At 34.4% G+C, this 20,230-nt stretch overlaps 1 pseudogene; it reads left to right on the top strand.

The window, feature by feature from the left end:
- The first annotated feature begins 13,969 nt into the window (after positions 1–13,969).
- Positions 13,970–18,754, top strand: LOC143402105 (olfactory receptor 2W1-like; annotated as a pseudogene).
- Positions 18,755–20,230: the final 1,476 nt, after the last annotated feature.

The raw sequence follows: 20,230 nt of genomic DNA, 5'->3' as shown, positions 1-20,230 counted from the left end.
GTTATGTACAGTGACTTACAGTAATAAGCTTGTTTTCTCCAAGCTTATTACTTGGAGAAAACTTGGGATTCTGTCAAACTTGGAAGAGTACTGTTGAAATATGTTTTCTTCCCATGCCCAAGGAAGACATTTAAAAGTTTCCAATATTTTATCCTGGTTCACATAAGAAAATAATCTCTGGGGTGAAGAGAAAAAGATAATTACAAACTGTTTATTGTGGAAGGCTAAAGTGAGTTAGGTATTTTCTTCCATGATCTCTTTAGAGATACCACTCAGAGCTACAATAAAGCACTGGTATATTACCCTGATATTGTTATCATGTACAATCCCCAAACCTTTTCAGTACAATCAGTATCTTCATTTCACCACTTGGGAATGAAAATAAGTGGAATATTTAGTAGGAACATCTGAGAGAAACAGACCTGTACAATGTCATTTGTTTTAATATATTCCAGAAATAATGAGCACAGTGATTTTTAAAGTGTTATTATTCTACTTATCAGGGACTTGAAAAGACAAGCTGCTGAAGAATACATATAACATAATGCCATTTACTTTTCAAAATACTTTTTTTATATCATGAAGGCATGAATTCATTAGTAATAAAACATGAAGATATTAAAGATGAAACAAAAGTCACAATAGTCATCATCTAGTGGATGAGGGGATTTCATCGGGTAGAAGTAAACATGACAATTTACCTCTGTTGATAAAATAACATTTTCTTTTCTTTTTTTAAATTTTTTTAAAGAGAGAATGAGAGTGAGAGAGAGAGTGAGAGAAAAATTTTTAATATTTATTTTTAGTTTTCAGCGGACACAACATCTTTGTTTGTATGTGGTGCTGAAGATTGAACGTGGGTCACACGCATGCCTGGCGAGCACGCTAACACTTGAGCCACATCCCCAGCCACAATAACATTTTATTTCCTAAGATGAGTAGTAGAGTGGTAATTCTTATTTTATTATGCTTAATAATAAATACTTGAATATTAAATATTTAATAATGTGTTTTTACAAAGACAAAAATGGTGGCAAGATTGAAACTCAGAACCAATGTCACCAGCATCATACTGGGCTCAGGCCTGGGAACCAAGGTTTAAGGATAAGGCTATTGTAAAAAAATATGAGGCATGGTGGAAATATTGGTCTTCCTTAATTCAGAGGTGTTCAAAGCCCTTAGCCAGCTCCACAAGACATTTTCATGTACAATCTAAAGAAAGCACAGTGCCAACATGTTACATAAAGGGGCACAGGCTTACAAGTTAATGTTTATGCACTTGAGTATTCAGAGTTTTTCTGTCCTTGACTACACACTGACCATAATATGGCTGGTTCCCAGGCCTGGCTACCCATTAAAAACATAATATAAAACATAACACAGCCTGCCAGAAGTCTTGGCTAGAGAGGCTAATTATAGCCATTTTGTGTCTGCCCCAACAACCAGTACCAGTTCACTTCTGTAGAAGCTCAACTATAGCCTCATTTGAACTTTTTTCTCCCATGCTAGTTTGTCATAGATAAATTTTCAGAAGTTATATATGGATTAAATGAAAGTTATTAAGTCTTGGGCATAGATACCACAGAAACCTGAGTTACTGCCACATTAATAGGTCAACAACTGCAGACCAGGTGCCAGGAAATATAGTTGATTGACTCCCTAGTGAAGAAGTAACATGCAGGGGGAGTAGTTGTGATTTGAGTTATGCTGAATAAATAAAGAAAATTCATGGTCATTTTTCAAAAACAAGTATTGTTTGAAAAGGTGAGCCACTGGGATGTGATATAAATCAATACATAAGCTTCTTAAGTGAGAGATATCATTATCTCAGCATGAATCTCTTACAATGCCCCAGGGTTCTTTTACTTCTTTTGATTTACTTTTTTGTGTGTGTGAAGAAATTCCAGGAGCTTCAATTTGACCATACCACAATAGCCACCACTATAAATGAGAGAATCCATGTGGAAATTCTATAGCCAATGTACTTACTCTGCCTGTGTAGTGCAAATAGAAGAAAAAAAAGAGAAATCTTACAATTTGTATTCCTAAGCCTATATTAACTATTAAATAAAAGCAGGTCATAATTATTTTACTGGAAAACCACATACACTTTTCTCATTAATGAGATCACAATGGTATTTTAGTTTTCATATTTTAGCATCAAATCTGAGTAGTATTCAAAGTCTCTGAAGTTCTGGGCATTTCTCTTTCCCAATGTCTAATTTTTAATGTAAGCAGCTTCAGGCCTCCCTGGGGAAAAAGGTGGAAGTAATTTTCCAACATATTATAGCACTCATTGCTAGGTCAAAAAATACTCAATATTAATAAAATATCTTGGTTGGGAATTGAAAGAAAGAAGAACAAATGGGGAGAAAGAACAACAATGTACATTGCTTTAATGCAGGTCAGGATTCTGCTGGAAATGTTCTACTTTTATATGCCTATTAAACCCCATATCAATTAGTTATCACCAATTTGTTAGCACTTTGTCAGTGAACCTATGAACACAATTTTATCGCTATGGCTGGTTCTGGTAATCAGGCACATTTTATTTATTTTTTGTCATGTATTCATAAATATATGTATATTAATAATATATATATTAATAATTATAATATATATATATATTAATAATGTCTGTCTCATTCCACCATCCTTCCTACCCTCACACTCTCCTCTCCCCTCACTCCCTTCTGCCCAATCCAAAGTTCCTCTATTCCTCCCTGCCCACCCCCCATTATGGATCAGCCTCTGTTATCAGAGAAAACATTCAACCTTTGGTTTTGGGGGTTTGGCTTATTTCACTTAACATGATATTCTCTAGCTCCATCCATGTACCTGCAAATGCCATGATTTTATTCTTCTTAATGGCTTAGTTTTATTATATATATATATATATATTTCACATTCTTTATCCATTCATCTGTTGAAGGGCATGTAGTTTGGTTTCAAAGTTTAGCTATTGTGAGTTAAGCTGATATAAACATTGATGTGGCTGGGTTACTATAGTATGCTGGTATTAAATCCTTTGAGTATAAATCTTGGAGTGGGATAGCGGGGTCATGGTTGGATTAAAAGTTTTCTCCATACTGCTTTCAAGAGTGATGGCTTCAATTTGAAGTCTCATCAGTAATGTTTGAATGTACTTACCCCCCTCCCACATCATCACGAACACTTATTATTGCTTGTATTTTTTTTCTATTTGTATGCAAAGTATATTCACACCAATTCATGTCTTCATACATGTACTTTGGATAATAAGTATCATCACATTCCACCATCATTTATAACCCCATGTCCATTCCTTCCCCTCCAACTCCTCTGCCCTATCTAGAGTTTGTTTATTCTTCCCATGCTCTTGCTCCCTATTCCACTATGAATCAGCCTCCTTATATCAAAGAAAATATTTGTCATTTGGTTATTTGAGATTGGCTAACTTCACTTAGTATTATCCTCTCCAACTCCATCCATTTAACTGCAAATGCCATGATTTTATTCTCTTTTACTGCTGAGTAAAATTCCATTGTGTATATATTCCACTTTTTTTATCCATTCATCTATTGAAGTGCATCTAGGTTGGTTCCACAGTTTAGCTATTGTGAATTGTGTTGTTATAAACATTGTGTGGCTGAGTTACTGTGGTATGCTGTTTTTAAGTCCTTTGGATATAGACTGAGGACAGGGATAGCTGGGACAAATAGTGGTTCTATTCCGATTTTCCAAGAAATCTCCATACTGCTTTCCATGTTGGCTGCACCACTTTGCAGTCCCACCAGCAATGTATGTGTGTACCTTTTCCCCCACATTCTCACCAACACTTATGTTGTTTGTCTTCATAATAGCTGCCATTCTGACTGGAGTGAGATGAAATCTTAGAGTGGTTTTTATTTGCATTTCTCTAATTGCTAGTGATGATGAACATTTTTTATGTATTTGTTGATTGACTGTTTATCATCTTCTGAGAAATGTCTGTTCAGGTCCTTGGCCCATTTGTTGATTGGGTTATTTTTATCTTTATTTTTATTTTTTTTGGTGCTTAGCTTTTTGAATTGTTTATATACCTTAGTGATTAATGCTCTATCTGATGTGTGAGGGGTAAACGTTTGCTCAAAAAATGTAGGCTCTCCATTCACCTCACAGACTGTTTCATTTGCTGAGAAGAATCTTTTGAGTTTGATTCCATCCCATTAATTGATTCTTGATTTTAATTATTGTGCCACAGGGGTCTTATTAAAGAAGTTAGGGCCTAATCCCACATGATGGAATTAGGAATTTCTTTTATTAGACACAGCGTCTTTGGCTGTATTCCTAAGACCTGGATCCATTTTGAATTAAGTTTTGTGCATGGTGAGAGATAGGGGTTTTATTTCATTTTGTTGCATATGGATTTCCAGTTTCCCCAGAACCATTTGTTGAAGAGGCCATCTTTTATCTAGTGCATGTTTTTGTTACTTTTGTCTAATATAAGATAATTTTAGTTTTGTGGGTTAGTCTAGGTGTCCTCTATTTTGTACTATTGGTCAACCAGTCTGTTTTGGTGCCAATAGCATGTTGATTTTGTTACTATTTCTCTGTAATATAGTTTACAGTCTGGTATAGTGATGCCACCTGCTTCACTCTTCCTACTAAGGATTGTTTAACTATTCTGGTTCTCTTATTTTTTCCAGATGAATTTCATGATTACCTTTTCTATTTATATAAGGAATGTCATTGGAATTTTGATTGGGGTTGCATTAAACCTGTATAGTGCTTTTGGAAGTATGGTCATTTTGATAATATTAATTCTGTTTATCCAATAGCCAGGTAGATCTTTCCATCTTCTAAGGTATTCTTTCATTTCTTTCTTTAAGGATTTGTAATTTTCATTATATAGATCTTTCACCTCTTTTGTTGATTTGATTCCCAAGTATTTTATTTTATTTTTTTTTTTTGAGGCTATTGTAAATGGGGTAGTTTTCCTCATTTCCCTGTCTAAGGATTTATCACTGATATACAAAAAAGTCTTTGATTTATGGATGTTGATTTTGTATCCTGCTACTTTAATGAATTCATTTACTAGGTCTAGAAGTTTTCTGGTGATACTTTTTGGGTCTTCTGGGTAAAGAATCATATCATCAGCAAATAGTGCTAATTTGAGTTCTTTTCCTTTTCATATCCATTTAAATTCTTTTGTCTGTCTAATTGCTCTGGCCAGTGTTTCAAGAACTATGTTAAATAGAAGTGCTGAAAGAGGGCATCCCTGTTTAGTTCCCATTTTAAGAGAGAATGCCTTCAATTTTTTTTCCATTTAGAATGATATTGGCCTGGGACTTAGCATAGATAGCCTTTGTGATGTTGAGATATGTTCTTATTATCCTTAATTTTTCTAGTGTTTTGAACATAAAGGAATGCTGTATTTTATCAGATGCTTTTTTGCATCTATTGAGATAATTATATGATTTTTATCTTTAAGTCTATTGATGTGACAGATTACATTTATTGATTTCCATATTTTGAACTAACCTTGCATCCCTGGAATGAATCCCACTTGATCATGGTGCATGATTTTTTTTGATATGCAGATTTTCTGTACCTCACTTTGATGTTGGGCTTCCAGACCTGTTGGTGTCCCTCAATGTATGCTACTGCATCCTGCAACCGGGTCCTGCACAAGTCAGTGTGGGTGCATCTGGGCTCCTGGTTTGGTCTCAAGTTGAAGTATGCTGGCTGTCCTGCACCAGAGGCTTTTTTGGGTGTCTGCCCCAGCAGGGGAGGCATGGACTGGGCCTGCTGTGAGCCTGGGTTCCACGCGGGCTGGTGTCTATTGCTTGTATTCTTGATAATTGCTATTCTGACTGGAGTGAGATTAAATCTTAGAGTAGTTTTGATTGACATTTATTTAATTGCTATGTTTATTGATTGATTGTATTTCTTCTTCTGTGAACTGTCTGTGCAGTTCCTTGGCCCATTTATTGATTGGGTTATTTGTTTTGTTGTTGTTAAGTTTTTTGTGTTCTTTATATATCTATATCCTGGAGATTAGTGCTCTGAGGTGTTTCTGATAAAGACTTTCTCCCAAAGCATTTGTCAAAATACAACACCTCTTCATGTTCAAAACATTAGAATAACTAGGAATGGTACAAACAAATAAAAACAGTAAAAATTATCTATGCTAAGCTCAAAGCCAACATCAGTCTAAATGGTGAACAATTGAAAGCATTCCCTCTAAAACCTAGAATAAGACAGGGATGCCCTCTTTCACTACTTCTATTCAACATAGTCCTTGAAATTCTGGACACAGCAATTAGACAAAAGAAATGAAAGAAATATGAATAGGAAAAGAACAACTCAACTCTCACTACTGGCCAATTCTATATTTAGAGGATTGGAAAAATTTCACCAGAAAACTTGTAGAATTAATAAATGAATGCAGCATAGTAGCAGTGCATAAAATCAATAACCATAAATCAAATGCATTTCTCTATATCAGTGATTAATCCACTGAAAGAGAAATTAGGATATCTCTCCCATTCACAACAGTCTCAAAAAAAAGATGCATGAGAATCAATCTAACAAAAGAGGTAAAAACCCCTCTACAATTGAAATTATAAAACATGAAAGAGAGAAATTGAAGACCTTATAAGATGGAAAGATCTTCCATGCTCTTGGATAGGCAGAATTAATATTGTTAAAATGGCCATACTACCAAAAGTGTTATACAGATTTAATGGAATTTTTAGTAAAATTGCAATGACATTCTACATAGAACCAGAAAATTCTTCATAGAACCATGGAATTCATTTGGAAAAACTTGGAAAAGTAGAGATCAAGAATAGCCAAAACACTCTTTAGCAAGAAGAGAGAAGCAGAAGGAATCACAACATCAGACCTGAAACTATACTATAGAGCTATAGTAACAAAATGACATCATATTGTCACTAAAACAGACACATAGGCTGATGTTACAGAAAATAGAAGCTTTTTTTTTTTTAAAGAAAAAGACTTCATCATAGAGCCCAGCCTATTCCCCTACCTAGGCATGAAATCAAGGCAGAAATCCTGCATTTCTGAGGAACATAGCCTCTGGTTGTGCTTAACAAGGAATTCAGTGAACTGTAAAATTAAAGATAGACAACTAAATGAATTTAGAAAAACATTAACCCAATAAAGCATGAAATTTAATCAAAAATATAAATAATAAAAATAATCAAACAAATCCTAAGATGGTCAATACACCAAGTAAACTGAAAAATTCAGTAAAGAACTTCAACAATAAAGTCAATGAAACAAAAGAAATCCTCAGTTCAAAACAGATCATTTGAAGTTATTCAGTCAGACAAGCAAAAAGAAGAAAGAATAAAAAAGTGTGCAGATCATATGAGAAATCATCAAAGTGAAACAATATAGTATATGCAATTTAATAAGTAAGAGGATGAAAATGGATATTAATACAGTTTAAGGAAATAATTACTGAAAACTTACCAAATTTTGGGAGCAGACACCCAACTTATAATGATAAAATGAATTCAAGTAGGACAAATGCAGAAGTATTACTTCAAACACATTACAATGATATGATCAAATTCAACTATGAAGATGACACATGATTCATCTCAGTATTAATATTTCCCTAAATATTTGGATTATTTCTCATATAGTATTCTAGAAAGTTTTTAAATTTTTGCTTTACTCTTTGCAGACCGCAATGGAGTACAGGTTCAGTCAACCAAACAAGCAAATAATTATTATCCATGCATGTGCCCTGAGAAATGTCTTATTTGGAAAATAATATTTTAGATATTCATGTCAGAATTTGCACTCATTTCCCAGAAGTATGCCAGGGTGTAAGTATAGATATTATCAAGAAGCAAAAGAGGTTCTGGTTGCAAATTTTAAGGAGAATCAGCATCCTCTCAGGTGAACTAATATGTTCTTTAGCCAAAGAAAGCTAGTTTCCTTTAGTAGGGAATGAAGAGGTTTTTTTAACAAGCAAAGATTTGTCAATTCCATGATGAAAATTCCCCCAAACTAGGTTAGATCAGTAAACATTTTTAGATCCCTATTGTTATGACTTTGTTCACCTAGACCAATTTCCATTACCAGAACCAGAGTCAGGATGGGTTTGATCATTAAAATAAAAAACACTCTCTATAATCCATATGTGAAAGTCTTAATATATGAACAAAGGTTTTGAACTTGTTGAAAAAGTTGGGATAACAAAGGTTAGGAAAGTTGCCACTGAAGTCAGGAAATACTTTAGGCAAAAACTTCAAAGCATGTGATTTATAATAACTTGTTGGGAAGCTGCTACATTTCAAAGAGGATCTCAGGAATATTCTCAAACTATTTTAGTTGCAACAAGACAAGTAAATTATTTTCAGGAGTTGGTGAAAATCCTCTCTGATTTTTTTAATGTACATCTTCTGCTCTCTTAATCAGCATAGACTATTGTAACAAAATACTATTCATTGGATGGCATAAACCACAGACATATCTCAGTTCTGGAGATTGGGAAGTCTGAAGTTAAGGTGCTGGTAGATTTGGTTCCTAAGGAAGACTGTCTCCCTAGCTTGCATATACTCACTTTGTCACCAAGTCCTCACATAGCAGTAGTAGTTTATATATTTTATTGTTTTTAAAAATTTTTTCTTTGTATTAATATATGACTGTAGAGTGTATTGTGACATAGTAGGCATACATAGAGCATAACTCATTCAAATTTGGATCCCATTCTTGTGGTTGTACATGATGTGGAGATTCACTGGTTATGTATTCATAAGTGAACATAGAAAATGTATGTTTGATTCATTCTATTCTCTTTCCTATTCCTATTCCCCTATCCTTTCCTTCAGTTGCCTTGGTATAATCCACAGAACTTCTATTCCTCCTTATACTTTATTGTGTGCCAGACCATATATATGAAAATCGGTTTTAGCTAATCTGAAGTAAACCATTTCAAGGGTCCTGGTATTTAGAATTTTGAAAAACAAAAATGTACCACTGATTGATTTTGTGTCTTATCATCATTACTAATAATATTAATATAGATGTATTCAAAAATGTAGACATGTATTGTGCATATAGTCCTAAAGGAAGTATTTGATTGGGAGAAAGCATTTCTCAGATATTTTTTAAAATACCATATATAAGTTTTTTTTCAAACTAATAAAAAGAACATTTTTGCAGCATGCATATTCCCTCAAATTGAAATCATTAACACCTAATACTTAAGGGACGCTTACTGTGTGTGCTAACCAGTATTATGATATCTTATGTAAATTAAATATATTTAATCCTAATCCTAACCCTCTATTGTGTATTATAATTTCCATATTTTGATAAGAAATCTGGGCTACCAGAATGTTGAATAATTTTCCTAAATTGGCCCATTTGATAACTGGAACTACCAAGATTCATCCCTGAAAGTTTAGCTCCAAAGTCTATCCACCCAATTATCTTACATTATCCAAGTTGCAGAATAAGTTGGTTACTATAATAAAAAATATAGCTAAATCTGTTTTATTATATTAGTCAGTGATGAAAAATTCCATGTCTTCAAACATGTATTACTCATTTTATTGTAGTACTTATTGGTGATATGTAATTTTAATCCAAGAGAAGTATTACAACTCATTATCATAAACTACCTCATAAAAGTCCTAAGAGTTCATATTCCAGGATCACCTGCTTAAATAGTGACTTCTGAGACAATAGAGAAATTGTCAAGGACATTGAAATATTTTAACCACACCTCACGGTAATCAAGACAACTGAAGAAAAACATAAATATTATGATCCTGAATTTAACACTTAAGGATTTGGAAATCAATCATCTTCTTTTTCAAAGACAACTGTATCTGCTTAGAGTAAACTTACCTTCCAAATCAGTACATGCTATAAACAAAAAAAAAATTATTTTAGAGTTAACATATGCTATAATTCTAGTGTTGAACATTTACATTATTTGAGAAAAAGTTTTATTTATAGAGAAAAAACTAGATACATTTTCTTATTTTCCTGTCCAATATCTTCTTTTTTTAAAAAAAATTACATTGGTGACTAAAAATACATATATATCGTGTATTAATGATATTTTAGATTATGTATACATTATGGAGTGGTTAAATATAGCTAACTATTAAAGGAATGACCTTAAAATGTTATTTTTGTGGTGATAATATTTAAAATTCAGTCCTTTGCATTTTTCAAGATTATGGGATTTTAAGGGATGGGGGTGTAGCTCAGTGATACAGCACTTGCCTAGCATGCATGAGACCCTGAGTTTAATGCCCATCATCCCTCCAAAAATGTCCTTTAAATTTACAACCTGTTGTCATTATTTATAGTTACCATTCTGTACCATAGATCTCTTGAACCTATTCCTCCACAGTATTACAGGAAAACATGAGAGATTGGCAACCCTGGCGAACAAATGCTTGTTTGTTCTCCAGGACCTTTTTTTCCATACTGTGGACTCTACATTGGTAGAGAAGTAGGACATTAAGGGAACTCTCTTTGGACTATAATGTTATTTTTTTTTTTTTTTTGCAGTGTGGCAGGGTGATACTGGGGAGTGAACTCAGGGGAATTCAACCAGCTGCATCTTTTAAAAACTTTATTTAAAAACAGGGTCTCACTGAGCTGCTTAGTGTCTTGCTGTGGTTGAAGCAGGATTTGAACTTCCGTTTCTCCTGCCAAAGCCTCCTGAGTCACTGGAATTCCAGGGATACAACACTGTGAACCTCTAGTGCATTCGGGTCCCTGGGTAAGGGTCACGAAATAACCGGGACACAGGGGATGCAGAGCAAAGGCAGCAATTGCAACTGCATGCTGAGGTTTATTTGCAAGTTCCTTTTATATTCTTCTTCTAACAAAGCAAGCAATTCTTCAATAACACTTTACCCACATTGCCCAGAAAACATGCCTCAGCGGATACACAGAGCTAACTTCAGATCATTCCTGCTTATTTGATAAGTACCCTCCTAAAGTTCCTTGTAGACATTATCTACTCCCCTGAAGATGCATTTATCTCTTCAGAATGTACTGTTCCCAGGACAAGTATGCAGGAAGCTTCTTCCTCTTGGCCAAACCATGCAGAACTTGTGACTTGCGATAAGGGGAAGAGAACGTTTCTTCCTCCTAACTGAGGTTTGCCTCAGCTGACCTAAATCACAGCCACAGCTCTTTCAAAGTGTCAGGCCTGAGGGAGCTAAACTCTGCACACTCGAACCCCAACAATTCCTTCCTTTTTCTTTTGTTTTTCTAAAACAGCTTTCCACAAAGTTAATATTGAGTCTTGAGATGGTCTTATGCACATACAATATATAATTAAAAACAGGATAATAACTAAGCATAACACTATTCCCACTCCTCCAGCTGTATGGGTAAGACTTTGAGTAATTCCGTTGGGATCTAATCCCTCTAACTGTTTTAAAAACAATTCAGCTATTTGTGCAGCATCATCATGTTGAAACCCTTTTCCAAAAATTTCAAATATATCCTTTTGTAAAGAATCAATCATTAATTGAGCTGTTTCATTACCATCGAGATAATTTTGTATGGTACTCCATTCGTGTAAGCTTTGATTATATTGTACATTAGTTATACAGAAAGAAGTTGAATTCCAGTCACATTTTAATCTAATTTCTTGTTCTAAGGTGAGTATCTTTTTTCCTAACCAATTAACTGTTTGTTTTAAAATATCTGTTTGAGTTTGAAGTCTAGAATCAATTTGAGCCTGGGATAGCCATAACTCATGCGGATCTTTATGCCATTCCTCAACAAAATGTTTTGTTTGTAAAGAAGTATGTAAAGCTATCCCTGAAACTGTAGCAACTGTAGCCACTGCAATAAGACTTAGAATTACAGCAGCAACAACTTCCACAAACCGTTTAGTATGTTTTAACAATTGTCTAAAAAATTCCAGAACCAAAGTATTTACAGGATCTTGGGACCATGGTCGTTGTAAGTTCACAGGAAGCCAAATGTAAGAACGCTGTTGTAACAGCACAATGGAATAACCAGAAGAAATAGAAACAGATGTATTAATACAGGTATACAATTTACAATTAAAGTATAAAATTCCCTCATCAAAAGTACATTTCCAATTAAGAACAGGTATGGCATGGGCGCACATGTAGTTATACTATATTCTTTAAATACAGTAAAATTATAAGAAGCAGCAGATTGACTAGTCCCAGAGAAAGAACCAATAGACAAAATTACAGGTTTAGTTGCAGCAGCAATTTTCCATAAATGTGTTTGTAAATGATGAGGGTACTGAACTGAAGCCAAGCGTGGGTCAGCAATTCCGCCATTGCTGCCACCGGAACATCAAGCTCAGGATCTTGAGTCCTTGGCTGGGGTAGTGGATAGGGTACCCCCCTTGGTGCCGTTCTGATTGTGACGGGTCTGGATCCACCGCCCTGGGAGCCACTGTTGGTGTCCATTACTGTTGAAACATAAGCATAGCCCTTTCCCGTACAAAGTAAAATCCCTGGCTGCCATTCAGCATCTGCCGCAATTTTTATCCAAATTGGTTTATGAACTGTTTCTAAGGTTTTCTGCTCAAAATGTCGTTCTGCTCTTGTCAATATTTCTCCTTGTGGAAGATTAAGGAAATTTAAAATAAATAAGGCTTGATGTAACAATGCTTTAGGTTGATTTTGTAAATGTCTAAAAAAGTGCATATTTAAATCTGTCATTTTCCTCCTTTTTAATTTTTTAATTTGTGTTTTAAGCGTAGCATGTACACGTTCTACTAAAGCTTGTCCTTGTGGATTATATTCTATTCCGGTCAGATGAACAATATCATATAATTTGCAAAAATCTTTAAAATTTTTACTAGTATAAGCCAGACCATTATCAGTTTTAATCATAGCGGGAATTCCCATAATAGCAAATGTTTCCACTAAGTGTTGGATAACATGATGGGTGGTTTCTCCAATTTGAGCGGTAGCCCACAAAAATTTAGAGTATGTGTCAATAGTAAAATGAACACAAGAATAACGTCCAAACAAGGGAACATGTGTAACATCCATTTGTCATAATATTCTCCAGTAGGTCTAATTTTGTCCCAAGCTTCTAAAGCTATTTCCTTCAATTGCTCATGAATCTCAGGAGGAATATTAATTCGATGTTGAATGTCATCATACATACCAGTGCCAGATAACATAGGGTACCCTATAGCACAAATAACAGGGTTTTGACTGTTACCATTTTCTCTAGCTTTAGTGGCACATCCTTCTAAAAACCACATGTGCCATTGAAGATATTCCAGCTCCCGTAAAAGAGCACAGCCCACAATCTTCCAATCCTCAGGAGCAAAATTATTATAATGAGTAGCAAAAGCATTAAGCAATTCTTTTACATAATGGGATTGATGTCCATACATTGTCACTGCCTTTTTTAATCTACCAATATGATCAATATCAATCCCCTCATACCGAGGTGGATGTGCCATTCCATTAGCTGGATCAGGCCTGATTATAGGAAAAGCAAAGAAGGGAGTGTCATCCTCATCATCAGAAGGCTCTGAGTCCATTTCCTGGACAGCCTTTAAAGAAGCTGCCAAAAAAGGGTTAATGGCAGGAGGGGCAGAGGACCTGGTTCCCGATAAAGGCCTAGGGTCCATTTTAGCTTCTAATTTATTAAGACGTCCCAGAACCTCCTCCATAACAAGCTTGAATTGCTCCGAAATGGAGCGGTCGTCAATCATCGTTTTTACTTTCGTTTTCTTTTCCTTATCATTACCCATTAAATCAGCAGAATTTTGTGAAGAATTATGAGTCAATTGTTGCGTATCTTTTACTACCTCTTCTTTTTCACTAATATCCAGAGGGAGATCTAGAATAGAAGGAGCTAGCTCCTTTTGTAAATTGCCAATCAACCTTTCTTCCTCCATAGCTTTAAACATTGTATATAAAATAGACCAGATAGACCAAAACCGAATCGAAATTTTTTCGCCTTGCCTCATGGCCTTATCAACATTATGAGGGACCCATTTCCAATTATCTACATCCATAGATCCTTCCTCCGGGAACCAGGGATTCCATTCCCTGACCACCTTAAGACACATCTCTATATCAGAATGAGAAATGTTAATACCATAGACGGCAAGTGAATGCCTAAGAATACGTAAAAAGGGAGAAGATGAAGATTGTCCCATCACCCTGTAATATAAAGAAAAAGAACTTACCCTTCCTGACAATCCAGCAGGGTCCCTGTTTCGGCGCCAATTGTGAATGTCTAGTGTGTTCGGGTCCCTGGGTAAGGGTCACGAAATAACTGGGACACAGGGGATGCAGAGCAAAGGCAGCAATTGCAACTGCATGCTGAGGTTTATTTGCAAGTTCCTTTTATATTCTTCTTCTAACAAAGCAAGCAATTCTTCAATAACACTTTACCCACATTGCCCAGATAACATGCCTCAGCGGATACACAGAGCTAACTTCAGATCGTTCCTGTTTATTTGATAAGTACCCTCCTAAAGTTCTTTGTAGACATTATCTACTCCCCTGAAGATGCATTTATCTCTTCAGAATGTACTGTTCCCAGGACAAGTATGCAGGAAGCTTCTTCCTCTTGGCCAAACCATGCAGAACTTGTGACTTGTGATAAGGGGAAGAGAACGTTTCTTCCTCCTAACTGAGGTTTGCCTCAGCTAACCTAAATCACAGCCACAGCTCTTGCAAAGTGTCAGGCCTGAGGGAGCTAAACTCTTCACACTCGAACCCCAACACACCACTGTGCCCAATTTAATGTTAATAGTTAATAATCCTTAATAGCTCTTGGATACAGTGTGCCTGTGTTTGTAAAACAATTTTTGGAAAAAAGGAAAGAAATTAGAACTATACAGACTGATAATTCTTCTTATTTATTCTTTTAGAAATCTGATAATAAATAAATTTTGTAAATCTCTTCAGAGAAAACTCCTTTATTATCTAATACTATGAAGGAAATACTAAATTTAATGTCTAAGAGGACATGAAATTATTTTATTCTTAAATTTACTTTAATTAGTTAAACATGATAGTAGAGTGCATTTTGACCATTGTACACAAATGGAGCACAAATTCTTCTCCCTGTGTCTGAACATGGTGAAGAGTCACACCAGTAGTGTAATCATAAATGTATATAGGGTAATAATGTCCTTCTCATTCCACTGTCCTTCCCGTCCACACACCCCCTGTCCTTACCTCATTCCTCTCTGCCAAATCCAAAGTTCTTTCATTCCTCCAACCCATTATCAGAGAAAAAATTCAGCCTTTGCTTTTGTGGGGTTTGGCTTATTTCACTTAGCATGATATTCTTCATCCCTATCCATTTACCTGCAAGTGCCATGATTTCATCTTCTTCAAGGCAGAGTAATATATACAACATTTTCTTTATCCAATGATCTGTTAAAGAGCCTCTAGGTTGGTTTCATAGTTTATCTATTGTGAATTAAGCTGCTATAAACATTGTTGTAGCTCTGTCACTGTAGTATGCTAATTTTAAGTCTTTTTTGTATAAACCTAGGAGTGGGATATTTGGGTTAAATGGTGGTTCTATTCCAAATTTTCTGGAATCTCCATACTGCTTTCTAGACTGGTTTAACCAATTCACATTCCCTCCAGCAGTATCTTTTCCCTCACATCCCCACCAAAACTAACTGTTGCTTATGCTCTTGATAATTGCCATTCTGATCGAAATGAAATGAAAACTTAGAGTGGTTTGATTTGCATTTCCCTAACTGCTGGAAATGATGAACATTTATCCATATGTTTGATGATTGATTGTATATCTTCTTCTGTGAAGTGTCCCTTCAGTTCCTTAGTACATTTATTGATTGGGTTATTTTTTTTTCTCTGTGTGTGCTAAGTTTGTTGAGTTCTTTATATATCCTGGATATTAGTGCTCTATCTGACATGCATATGATAAAGATTTTCTCCAATTCTGTAGGCTTTCTCTTCACATTATTAATTATGTCCTTTGCTGTGAAGAAGCCTGTTAGTTTAAATCCATCCCATTTATTGAGTCTTGATTTTACTTCTTATGCTTTAGGAGTCTGTTTAAGGAAATCAATTCCTAAGCCAACATGGTGGGGATTTGGTCCTACATTTTCTTCTATTAGGTGCAGGATCACTGTTCTAGTGCCTAAGTCTTTGATCTATTTTGAATTGATTTTTGTGCAGGGTGAGAGATAGATGTTTAATTTCATTTTGCTACATATGGATTTCCAATTTCCCCAGCACCATTTGTTCAATAGGCTATCTTTTTTTCCAAAGTGTGCTTTTGGTGCCTTTGTGTAGTATGAGATAACTGTATTTAGATGGGTTTGTCTTTGTTTCTTCTATTCTGTACCATTGAGCTACATGTCTATTCTGGTGCCAATACATGCCATTTTTGTTACTATTAATCTCTAGTATAGTTTAAGGTCTGGTATTGTAATGCTACCTGCTTTACTCTTCTTGCTAAATATTGCTTTTGCTACTCTGGGTCTCTTATTTTTTCAAATGTAATTCATGACTGCTTTTTCTACTTCTATGAAAAATGTCAATGGTATTTTAATAGGAATTGCATTAAATATGGATAGCACTTTTGGTAGTATGGCCATTTTGGCAATATTAATTCTGCCTATATAACAAAATGGGAGATTTTTCCATCTTCTAAGGTCTTGTTTAATTTCTTTCTATAATCTTCAGTAGTTTTCATTGTAGAGGTCTTTCACCTCACCTCATTTGTTAGATTGATTCCCAAGTATATTTTTAAGATTATTGTGAATGGGATAGTTTTCCTAATGTCTCTTTCAGAGGACTCATCACTGATGTATAGAAATGCATTTGATTTATGGGTATTAATTTTATATTTGCTACTTTGCTGAACTCAAATTATTAGCCTTAGGAGTTTTTTTGGTAGAATTTTTGGATCTTCTAAATATAGAATCATATCATCAGCAAGTAGTGATAGTTTGATTTCTTCTTTTCCTATTTGTGTCCTTTAGCTACTTTTATCTGTCTAAGTCCTCTGGCGAGAGTTTCAAGAACTATGATGAATAGAAGTGTTAAAAGAGGTTATCCCTATCTTGGAATGCTTTCAATTTTTCCCCACTTAAAATGATTTTGGCTTTAGGCTTAGCATAGATAACTTTTAAAATGTTGGGGTATGTTTCTACTATCCCTAGTTTCCCTAGTGTTTTGAACATAAAGAGATGCTATACTTTGTAAAATGCTTTTTATGCATCAATTGAGAGGATAATGATTCTTGTTTCTAAGTACATTGATGTGATGAATTACATTTATTTCTGAATGTTGAAATAAACTTGCATTCCTAGAATGAAACCTACTTGATCATGGTGCACTACCTTTTTAACAGATTTGCCAGAATTTTATTGAGACATTTTGCATCTACATTCTCAGGGTTATTGGTCTGGAGCTTTTTTTTATATGTCTTTGTCTGGTTTTGTATAAGGTTAATTCTAGCCTCAGAGAATAAATTTGGAAGGGTTTCCCCCTTTTCTGTCTCATGAAATACTTTGAAGAGTATTGGTGTTAATTTTTCTTTGATGGTTTTATAGATCTCAGCCTAAAATCTGGTCCTGGGATTTTTGTTTGTTACTAGTCTTATGATGATGTTTTCTATTTTTTTGCTTGAAATTAATCTGTTTAAATTATTTATGTTTTCTTGATTCACTTTGGGTCATTCATATGTCTCTAGAAATTTGTTGATGCCTTTGAGATTGTTTTTATATGTTTTCTTCCAATCATTCACCTTCAGACTGTGGATATCTTTTCCTAAGATGTGAGTTCCTTGAAGACAGTATGTTGTTGAATTTTTTTATTTAATTCAATTGGACCATCCATGTCTTTTGATTAATAAGTTTAAACCATTAAAATTCAGGTTTATCTTTGAGATATGATTTGTATTCCTAGTCACTTTGGTTTATTTTTTATTTTGAACTTGACTTAGTTTCACCTTTGTTTGACTTTTACTTTAGGGTAGTTCCCCCCTTTGCTGATTTTCATTTTTTAAAAAAATTTCCTCCTCATGGAATATTTTGCATTGTCCCTTATATGTTGGTCAACTTATGGGGACCCAAGAAGGCAATAAGCTATGTGGGTTGTATCACTCAACTCTATGTTTACATGTGGTTGGGCTCCATTGAGTGCCTTCTCCTGGCTGTCATGTCCTATGACCACTTTACAGCTATTTGAAAGCCTTTGCATTATTTGGTAATCATGAGCCCTTGTCTATGTCTCAAGATGATTTTCATGGTCTGGAGTATTATTTTCACCATTCTGTAGTGTTATGTACATTTACCCTAAATTTGTCTAAGAGTGAAAACAATGTTTTGGATCATTTCTTGTGTGAGTTTCCAGCTATGGCCAAGATAACTTGTGTAGACACCACAGCAGTAGAAATGTCTGTGTTTGCTTTAGGCATTGACATAGTCCTCATACCCCTCATCTTTATCTTTATATCCTATGGCTGCATTGCTGAAGCTGTGCTAAAAATGAAATCTAAAGCTGGCCAACACAGAGCAATAAATATCTGAGGATCTCATCTCACTGTTGTGTCCATGTTCTATGGAGCTATTATCTACTTGTACCTACAACCAGGTAACAATGCCTCCAAGGACCAAGGAAAGTTCTTCACCCTCTTTTACACCATCATTACTCCATGTCTCAACCCCCTCATTTATACCTTAAAGAATAAGGACATAAAGGATGCACTGAAGAAGCTAATGAGAGTTCAACATGAATCTGTGAAAATGAAGAGTTATTTGAAGAAATAGATATTTGAATAAATAATGAAATGTGTTTACTAATTGTCTTTAATTTTTATGAAACAAGTAATGCTAAGATCATAGTGATTAATTAACATAATACTTCTTATTGGCAAAATTTTGTTGATGTAAGCAATGTCAGAACAATACTATTTAGCTCTTGTGCCTTTAATCATGGGCATGTGTCTGGGAAAAAGGTCATTAATAGTTTTTATTTTCACTTGACATAAAAGAAAAAGAGCAAATAAATGAATTTTCTTCTCAAGTCACAAAGAAACAGTTTTGTTTATCTACTTTTGTATTTTAAATGCAATGCATAATCATCATAAAGATCTGTATTCATGGTGTCATATAAATTTTGGATTGCATGTTAAATAGTGAATTACAGCTACAAGCCAGTAATTATCATAAACAGTATATAATAAAATTTTCTGTTTATTCAATGGAAGTTGATGAATATCTTCAGGAAATTATCTTTGTAATTTAATTCTTTTTTTTCTGTATCATGACAGAGAAAAATAGAAGCTATTTATCAAAGTCTTTTTAAAGGTGACAATCCAGACTAATTCTTTTCTAATTCATTAGCAAAAAATTATTATATGATTATGCTAATGTTTTTAGAACAAGAATCTTAATAGTTTGAGACCAGTTAAGCTTTCAGTATACATGTCTGGAATAAGAGAATTAATGTGAATTTTCAGAAATGCAGTATTATTTTTTGTAGTGGTATTTCATAAAATGAAACTTTTGATTTCCATTTATCAAGGTGATATATTATTTGCTTTGGAAAAATGTGATAACTTTTCAATGAAATGTTTTTTCCCCTATGATCTGATACCTACCTTAAAAATTAATAATCATATTCAATCAAAATAGGATTCATCACAAACATCTCTGGAATATCAATGTAACCTAATATTTTATCCTCTATCATTATGTGTTTGCTGACATTTTTTCCCAAGTGGTGGGGTACTGAAGATTGAACCAAGGAATGCTTAACAACTTGGCCACCCAGCCCTTCTTATTTATTTATTTATTTTTAAATTTTGAGACAGTGTCTCTCTAAGTTGTCTAGGGCCTCACTAAATTGCTGAGGCTAATCTCAAATTTGCAATTCTCTCACATATTCTCTTGAGGTGCCTGTTCTGACTCAATAAGGTTTGTAACTAATGGTAGGAGATATATTACATCATTTACAAATTCCAGTAACTAAGTATACCAAAAATGAATTATTTATATACATAGAGAACATTATATTTTTTAGTATAATTGTTTTCTAGATGTCCAGTTTTGTTTTCTCTTTGGTTTGTCTTTGTTGCATTTGCATTGCAAATTATAGCACTATTTCAAATACTTGATGTCACTGTTTGGATCTAGAACATCCCCCAATGCAGCAATGTCTAGAAGTAGAGGTTTAGGAAAATGATGGGATCATGAAGGCTCAAACCTCATCACTGTATTAATCCATCTAAAGAATTAATAATT

The sequence above is a fragment of the Callospermophilus lateralis genome, chromosome 6 (assembly GCF_048772815.1).
Source record: "Callospermophilus lateralis isolate mCalLat2 chromosome 6, mCalLat2.hap1, whole genome shotgun sequence".
NCBI classification, from domain to species: Eukaryota; Metazoa; Chordata; class Mammalia; order Rodentia; family Sciuridae; genus Callospermophilus; species Callospermophilus lateralis.
The sequence above is the reverse complement of the archived record's forward strand: the minus strand, read 5'-3'. Positions and strand labels throughout refer to the sequence as shown.